The sequence below is a fragment of the Carlito syrichta genome, unplaced genomic scaffold (genome assembly GCF_000164805.1).
Source record: "Carlito syrichta isolate Samal-C Ts95f unplaced genomic scaffold, Tarsius_syrichta-2.0.1 Scaffold302553, whole genome shotgun sequence".
NCBI classification, from domain to species: Eukaryota; Metazoa; Chordata; class Mammalia; order Primates; family Tarsiidae; genus Carlito; species Carlito syrichta.
The window spans coordinates 53,433-62,972 of NW_007246649.1; positions in this window are offsets into that span (position 1 = coordinate 53,433).

Here is a 9,540-nt window from a genome sequence, read left to right on the forward strand (position 1 = left end):
GCTCCGGCGATCCTTCCGCCTCAGCCTTCCAAGTAGCCGGAATTACAGGCATGCGCTACCACACCCGGCTGATTTTTTGATTTATTGTAGAGATGAGGTCTCACTGCCCAGGCGGGTCTCGGACCTGCGGGCTCAGGCAATCCACTCACCTCAGCCTCCCAAAGGTGCGGGATTACAGGCTGAGCCACCGAGCCCAGCTCAGATTTTTTTTTAATAGCCAGCAAGGATATGGCTTCTCTCCAGTTTCTCAAAGCGGTATCCTCCTCTCATGATAAACTGTCCCCACTTGCTAAAAACTCAGCAATTTGGTGTTCCCCTTCCTGCATGGTGCTAGATGGCCACCAGCTGGCCAGGGCTATTTCTTATTTTCTAATCCCTCTCTGTGGCCCCCGGTTCTCTTTCTGAAACCCCACATCTGTCCCCTCCTCCTTCTAACTCCCACCATGCTCTACCCCCTCTGTGGAAGAACATATTTTCTAAGTGGAGGTATTGCATCTTTTTTTTAAAAAATAAACTTTTGGATTGTAAGAGAAACCAGTTGCAGAGCTGCCCAGATCCCAGGCTCTGTCCATCAGCAGGACGAGGACCTCTTGCCTCGTAGGGGTCACCACAAACTATTTTGTGACAATGCTGGTGGGGAACATGTGGACCCAGCAATCCTCAGAAACTGCATTTCCCTCTTTGAGTGGTGCTGATTCTTCCCAATCAAGCAAGAAGACGTCTGTCCCCACTCTGGACTCGGGGACCCGCCAGAGCCATGGTGGAATCATCACTGGGTCTCACTGGAGCGCCTTTTGTTCCATCTCCTCGTGACCAGAGTCCAGTCCCATGATCCCTAGTGTTGGCAATAAATGACTTGTCTTATTTTCCAGATTAGAGCCAGGAGACAGTCTGAAAGAAGGAGTCGTGGCGTGGAGTCGGCTGTCTCAGTGTCGGCGTCTTCTTCTGGTTTGGCAGACCAGTGAGTGTTGGGCTGTGCTTATCTGTGTTGGAGGGAGGGCTTTGGGGGGTCTCCGTGAGACCTCTGTACAGACAGGGTTTTGGTTCAGGGGCATGTCTGCACAGGTGGGAAGAAGTACCCCAGGTGACGGCAGGGCTTCTCGTATGTCTGAGTTGTATCTATCCCTGTGTGTGCACAGAGGATCTGTGTGGGTGACTACGTGTGTGCACAGGGGAATCTGTGTGGGTGACTCTGTGTGCACAGGGGGTCTGGATGGGTGACTGTGTGTGTGCACAGGGGATCCGTGTGGATGTCTGTGTGCACGCACAGAGGGTCTGTGTGGGTGATTGAGTGTGCACTGAGCATCTTTGTGGGTGACTGTGTGTGTGCACAGAGTGTGTGTGTGGCTATGTGTACAGGGTGTCGGTGTGGGGACTGTGTGTGTGTACACAAGGGAATGTGTAATGGTTTACTGTGCGTGTGTGTGTGTGTGTGTGTGTGTGTGTGTGTGTGTGTCCAAGGGAATGTGTATGGTTGACTGTGGGTGTGTGTGCACTCACGAGAATGTGTGTGCACAGAGGCTTTGTGTGAGAGACTGTATGTGTGTTTGCCCAGGGTATCTGACACTGTGAGGGGAGTGAAGTGAGTGTCACGAAGCATCAGGGGTCTTCAAGGGTGAGTCTGCTCCACATTAGGTTTTTGTGGGGTGACATTAGGCGATGCAAGTGGGCTGGTAACACAAGGGGCCTGTGGGGAGACACATGCGGGGTGTCTGCCAGTGCGCTGGGGTGTTGTGAGATGTTTTGGAGCATATTTCGGGGGGCATTTCTGAAAGTGTCTGTGTGGGTGTCTGAGGGGACCTTGTGGGTGTCTGCGTGGTATGTGTGGTGTGTGGGTTGTTTGTGAGGTCATTATAGGACTTCTCGGGTGTTCATGGGGAGAATGTAAGGACTTCCGTGGAGCAGGTATGTGGGTATTTGTGGGAGCGTCCCTGGAGCATTTATTGAGGTCTGTGCATTTGGCCTTGGGGATTTTGGGGGTGTCTGTGCCTGTCCATGGGCGAGTGTCTGTGGTGGTGCTGGGTGGGTGTGTGTGAGGTTCACGCAGCATTTCTGTGTGACCCACCCATGGGTATCTGCTTGAACGTAGGCACCCTGAAGACGAGAGAACCTGAAAGATTCCATGAGAAGTCGGTCTGGCCTTGGTGCCCACTGTTCCTGGAGTGTGACTGGCCTTGGTGCCCACAGTCCCTGGGGTGTGACTAGCATCAGCGCCCATGGTCCCTGAAGTGTGGCTGGCCTCCACGCCCACAGTCTCCGGCTTGTAGTTGACCTTCCTACTCTCTGGCCAAGGCAGCTCTCTCCTCAGGTGGGTGCAGTCACCAACAATGACCTGCTGAAATAAATGGCCCCAGGCCAACAGCCGGGCGTGGGTGTCCCTCCCACCCGAGGGGAAGTCAAGTGAGCTGCTGCACACCCTGGTGTGTGAATATGTGCCGTGGGGATCTCACACCCGTGTCCAGGCATCTGTGAACGTCCCCATGGACGTCCCAGCCCATAAAATCACACACCTGTCATCTCCAGAGCAAATGTGAGGGGATCGAAGGGGGAGCCCATCCCATCCCTTTACTTTCTCCCATCTTCCAGATGGTATCAGAGAACAAGAAGTGGCTGGGTGCCGTGGCTTAAGTCTGTAATCCAAGCACTTTGGGAGGCCAAAGTGGGAAGATCGTGTGAACCCAGGAGTTCAAGACCAACCTTGGTAACATAGTGAAACCTCATCGCTACAAAAAAATAAAATTAGCCATGCGTGGTGATGCATGCCTGTAGTCCCAGCTACTGGGGAGGCTGAGGTGAAAGGATTGCCTAAGTCAGGAGTTCGAGGCCGCTGTGAGCTATGATCGTGTTACTGTCCTCCAGCCGGGGCAACACAGTGAGACCCTAATTCAAAAAATAAAAATAAATGAAGAATGGGAGGCACTTGGATTTCATTCCTCTGTTCTCCAAAGGGGAACAGAAATGAGATGATCCACAAAGAGGTGCTCTTAACTGTTTCCAGCACCAATAGTCTGTCAACCAAGACACTGCCATGCAGAAAACTCTCAGGTCTCTGGATCAACAACTACTGAGGGCAAATCAGTGTTTGCTTTTAATGTGCAGCATTGGCCTAACAACCAGATGCTCTCAGCACCTGCAGGAGGCAATGTGTATTTGCTCCCAGGTTTAGCCCTGGGGGAGCTAAAACTGAGGGTGGCCTGAATCCCAGAGCACCTGTCAACACAGGGTGCCCTGGGCCCTTGGATCCCCTCCCAGCTAGCTCGAGCCACATTCCAGGAGAGCACCCAGAGTCCCCGAGAGAAGGCAGGCGAACAGGTTTATTCCTGTCCTGGGCAGTAATACTCCATTGTGGACACGTACCACGTGCAGCCATAAAGAGCAGCAGCATGTCCACTGCGGCAACATAGATGCAGCTGGAGACCACCATTCTAAGTGCCCCATCGCAGAAACAAAGAACTGAGTCCCGCAAGTTCCCACTCATAAGCGGGCCTTGATCACTGGTCACCTGAACGCAGAGGCGGGAACAACAGGCGCCGGACACTGCTGAAAGGGGGAGGGAAGAAGGAGGGGGGACAGGGGCACACAGCCACACACTGGGCGCCGAGTCCCTACAGGGGGGCGGGCCCACTAGAAGCCAAGTCTCACCTGCATGAAACTTAGGCAGTCAATCCTCATATATGCCCCACAGCTCTAAAATAAAATAAAATAAAAATAAGATCAAGTAAAATAAGATCAAATAAAATGAAAATATGATAAAATAAAATTTAAAAGGATAAAATAAAATTAAAAAGGATAAAATAAAATAAAACTAGGATAAAATTTCAAAAATAGGATAAAATAAAATAAAAATAAGATCAAGTAAAATAAGATAAAAATGAGATCCAATAAAATAAAATAAAAATAAGATCGAGTAAGATAAAAATAAGATCAAATAAAATAAAATGAAAATAGGATAAATAAAATAGAAAAGGATAAAATAAAATAGAACTAGGATAAAATAAAATAAAAAAAGGATAAAATAAAACTAGGATAAAATAAAAAAGATAAAATAGAATAAAACTAGGATAAAATTTAAAAAATAGGATAAGATAAAATAGGGTAAAATCAAATCAAATAAAAATAAGATCAAATAAAATAAGATCAAATAGAATAAAATAAAAATAAGTTAAAATAAAATAAAAATGATAAGATAAAATAAAGCTAGGATAAAAATTTTAAAAATAGGATAAAATAAAACAGTGTAAAATAAAATACAATAAAAATAAGATCAAGTAAAATAAGATAAAAATAAGATAAGAAAAAATAAGATAAAACGAAAATAGGGCAAAATAAAATAAAGATAGGATAAAATAAAATTTAAAAAGATAAGATAAAATAAAACTAGTACAAAATTTTAAAAATAGGATAAAATAAAAGACAATACAATAGAAATAAGATCAAAACAATAAAAATAAGATAAAATAAAAAATTGAGTACCTACCATACCACTTAAAAAAAAGGTTCAGAGCAGTACTGCAGCCCTTACCTTTAGGGCAGCCGCACACCTTATAAGCAGAGCTTGAGTTGCCACCACAGAGTGACTTCAGCCAGTCTTGTCTTTCCGCTAAGGCATTTTTTAGCTAACGTCAAAGCCAAAAGCCAGGACCCTTTATTCCTGACCTCCTCCTTCCCTCTCATTCCAGGAAAATGTCTTCAGTGTCCAAGAAGCTGCACGGGCAGCCGCACCTTCACCGCTCGGTCCTGCAGGGTTTCGTTCCTCCCTGGTGGGGGCTGCTTTGCACCTGGGCACAAACACCCCAGGATACCCTGTGTGTCACTCCTGGGGGACTTATCTTGCCTTGCCCTCCTTCTGGAGAGCCCTAACGACCTCATTTTCGCATCTCAAGCTCTCTGGGAGGAAATTCGGGACAGGTATCATTGTCTTTGGGTTGTGGATGAGGCAAGTACCTGGCTGGAGCCAAGTTGCAGGGAACCCTGGGAAAGGACCAGAGCTTCGGGCTGGTGTGCCATGTTCTCTCACCTTCTCCCCCAGCAATGACATATCGTGGGCCTAGTTGAGGACAGGTGCTGTCCCCTCTAACAGCATAAAACCTGTTGGAAAGAGGTTCTGCAGAACCTGACAAGGAGGTGATGACTACTAGGGCCCTGGGAGGTATAGACATTGTCACAGAGGGGAGCCGTGGGCTGCTGAGATCTGGGAGCCTTCTGGAAAAGCTGGGATTAGAGCCCAGCACTGAAAAGGACCAAGGAATCTGAAAAGCTAGATGGAGGGAAGGATACAGTCCCCATGCGTCTTTGTAAGCCAAGAGGAAGGCAGGCTCTGACAGTGGCCGGCTCCAGAGCCCGTGGGGAGGCGGATTACACAGGTTGAGCTGGACAGAGAGGGATGGAAAGAAGGAACAAGAAGGAGAGAGGGAGAATTCCCTGAGATACAAGGGCTTTCACACCACCAGCAAACATTCCCGGGGACACTCAGGGGTTGTTTCCTTGATGCTTTATTTTTTAGGCAACGTAGCAAAGACAGACTAGTCCTCCACCAAACCCATTTCCCTTTCTGTATGTGGTCAACCTTCCTAGTTTCTGCTGCAGTGAGGGTGGCCATGTGACTGACTTCTGGAATGTGGGCAGAGGGGACACAGAACATGTCATACTGTATGACCTTTCACTCGACCGGGGTGCTTCCTGGGTGCAGAAGACCCAAAGTCCTAGGGGAGCCTGGGTCCCTGAATCACCACATGGAGGCCACCCACCAAGTGCATGCAAGGAGTCACTGCATGGGCAGGAATACGTTTCTACTATAAGAAGTCACTGACTCTGGGGGATATTTGTTATAGCTGCTTGCCTATCTTGACTGATACAGGCTGATTGACACTAATATGTTATATCTGATCCCCTGAACATTTTATGTTTAATTGAAATTTCAGCCTGGCTTTTCTGGTATCTGGTGTTGATTTCACTTCTCTAACCCCTGAACCAAGCAGAATACTTTATATATATATAAAGCATTATTTTTTGAGTCAGAGTCTCACTCTGTCACCCAAGCTGGAGTGCAGTGGCATAATCATGACTCACCACACCCTTGATCTCCTGGACTCAGGCGATCCTTTTGCCTCAACCCCTTGAGTAGCTAGGACTATGGGTGTGCACCACCGTGCCCAGTTAATTTTCTAAATTTTGTTTTTTGTGGAGACAACATTTCGCTACGTTTGTAGAGGCTGGTCTCGAACTCCTGGGCTGAAGCAATCCTTTCATCTCGGTCTCCCAAAGTGTTGGGATTACAGGCATGAGCCACCGTGCCTGGCCTGTTATGCCCTTAGTGCAGCAACTTTGGAGGCCCACTGCGGTATTACAGCCATGATAAAGAAACATCAGCACAAATCAGGGAAGTAGAGACACCAGGGAGCGGGAATGTGGAGTTAGTTACAATCTGGGAAAACGAAAAAGAAGACAAAAAAGGAAGACCCCAGTCCTAAATGATCCTGAGAACATTCACTGATTTATTCCTTCAGAGCAATGGCAACAGGGTATGCCCTTGCTTTTGAAAAGTGCCACTCCCTTTCTTTTGACATTGCTTTGAAACTCCAACATTTACCTTAATAGTTCACCTACAGATACCAGAGACAGAATGCCCACACATCCCTGCAATACTTTTTAAGAAGCAAAGAAACATAGATTAATTTCAGAAGGAAATAGGCAACAATTTCATTTATCTCCCTCACACTGAACCCTTGTACTCTCTCGGTTAAAAAAAACAAGCAACATTTTTCCGTTTAAAAGGGAGGGGGTCGTTATTCAGGCTTCTCTGTTTCTCCCCAAACAGATGGGCTTTCACGTTCAAGGGGAACTTGAGCTGCTGTGATCTTGAGTGGATGTGAGGTTGGCCAGATCATACCGTGGCACACGCCAGGGGTCCCTGGGGAGCTCCCAAGTGCACGCGACCAGACACTTGGAAAAAAACCTCGACCACTCCAGTGCATTTCTCAAAGCCATCGGCACTTGGAATGACATTTGATAGGGGAGAAAACACCGGCATAATAGCAAGGTGCTTATAGTTGCAAAACTTGTGTCTTTCGTGTGAAATAAATTCTGCTAATTTGTTGGTAGGAGCTACTGCATTATTTTTCTGTGCCAGTGTGACCAGAGAATTTCCCTGAGCTACTGGCCCTCCCTTAGCTAAATGCTTTGCATTTGTGATTTTTTTGGAGTCGGGGTCTCACTCTGTAGCTCAGTCTGGCGTGCAGTGGCGTCAGCCCCCTGGGCTCAGATGATCCCCCGCCTCAGTCTCCCAAGTAGCTGAGACTAAGGGTGCGTGCCACCATGCCTGGCTAATTTTTTTATTTTTTGTAGAGATGAGGTCTCACTATGTCGCCCGGGCTGGTCTCGAACTCTTGGGCTCAAGCAATTTTCCTGCCTCGGTCTCATTTTGGTGTTGGGATTACAGGCATGAGCCACCGCACCCAGCCTGCGTGTGTTATTTCTTCATTCAGTTCTCACAAGAATCCTACAGAGTTGACCGTTTTATTATCCCCACTCTACAGATGAGAAGACAGAGGCAGACAGAGGTGGAATGAAGTGTCCCAGGTAACAGGAGGCATGAGTCGCAGAGCTGAACTTGCTAAACATCACGTGGTCTTTGAACTCCCATAGGCCCTGGAAGAAACCACAGTCTTAACTGAATTCCCAGTACGGTGATGCTGAGTTCACGAAAGGTTGTGTCATCTTTCTGCTAAACCACCCCAGTCTGGGTGCAAATCAAGTCTCAGCCTGCTGGGGTTGACTTGTTTCACTCTTTTAACGTCATTTTGACATACACCCAAACTTCTGCGTCAAGTGCATCTGACATGAGAATTTCCCATTGCATCATCTTACTCATGGGAACCTCGTCAGTACCACTGGGTTCTGTCACGTTTTTCGTGCCATTATAGCACCCTTTTGTAACTCATTTTATTTCTAAAATTACCATAGACTGTTCCCCTCCCTCCATGACTCTCCTCCTAGTGCATGTGACATTTTTCACACCCCCTGTCTCACGGGAGCCTAGCATCTGGCTTCTCTCTCTGATCCTCCCCTGATCTTTTTGTTTTGTTTTGTTTTTTTGAGTGGGAGTCTCACTCTGTTGCCCAGGCTGGAGTGCGGTGGCATGCTCAGGGCCACTACAACCTCGACCTGCTGGGCTCTGGCAATCCTTCCACCTCAGCCTTCCAAGTAGCTGGAACCACAGGTGTATGCCACCACGCCTGATTGATTTTTTTATTTATTGTAGAGACGAGGTCTTACCTTGTTCCTCAGGGTGGTCTCGAACCCCTGAGCTCAAGCAGTCCTCTTGCCTCTGCCTCCCAAAGTGCTGGGATGACAGGCGCGAGCCACCGCACCTGGCTTCTCCCCTGACATTTTTCTCGTCACTGGTTCCATGTGTTGTCAATCAAATAGGTTGTCTTAGCCTCTTGTCTTCCTCGAGCTCCCTGGATGCTCAGCTGCCAATCTCTTCACACTGGACATCGCTTCTCCCTTGACCTCTTGCTGGCTCTTTTCCTCTCTCAGTTCTCTCCTTGTGCTCCCAAGGGAAGAGTCTCAGCCCTCTGCTCTGTTCTCCCAGCACTGCCTCCCTCCACTGTTCCTCGAGTGTTACCACAGAGTGGCTCCCCAAACCCATGACATTCACAACTACATCTGTCCCTCGGAACCCAAAATTGGGTCTTGTGGCTTCTGGCAGGATGCCTGCAAAATTGGAGGACCTTGTCTGCTCTGAAATCACCTCACTTTCAATACATGCAGCATCAAACCTCTGGCCTTGGCTCTACCAGGCAGAAAACTGGGCATCACACCTGCTCCCAGGAGCGGCCGTTCTCTGGCTCTCCTGGAATTAGGATCTGTGCTTGGAGTCACGTAAACAAGGAAGGTGGAGAAAGCATATCGCCTAGTGCCTGGCTTGGACAAGATGCTCCATAAACCCAGTTCCTCTTTCCTTCTTCTCCTTCCTGCTGGGTGTCCATGGAGGCATCACGTCTGCCGAGTATGGACACGAACACCGACTTTATTCCATCTACCCATTCCATGGCCACCACCACTGAGCCCTCATTCGCCTAGACTGGTGCCCGCCCTGGGACCCCATCTCCCTACCTGCGTTTCTCCAATGAAGTTCTCTGTTCCCCGACACCAGGTAAATCTTTCCAACCCATGGCTCTCACTCCACCGCTTTCCTACCAAGAAATCACGATGGTCCCTCATTATCAACGAGATTAGGGTGGGACCCTATCGCTTGACATTCAAGGTCTCCCATGGAGGGGTCGCTCATTCATTCTACACCCCCCAAATGGGAGCCCTTTCTCTCTTTTTTTTTTTTCAGTTGGAGTCTCACACTGTCGCCCAGACTGGAGTGCAGTGGCCGCTCCCGGCCACTGCAGCCTCGACCTGCTGGGGGCTCTGGAGATCCTTCCATCTCAGCTTTCCAAGTACCTGGAACTACAGGCACGTGCTACCGCACCTGGCTAATTTTTGATTTTTATTGTAGAGATGAGGTCTCGCCAAGTTGCCCAGGCGGGT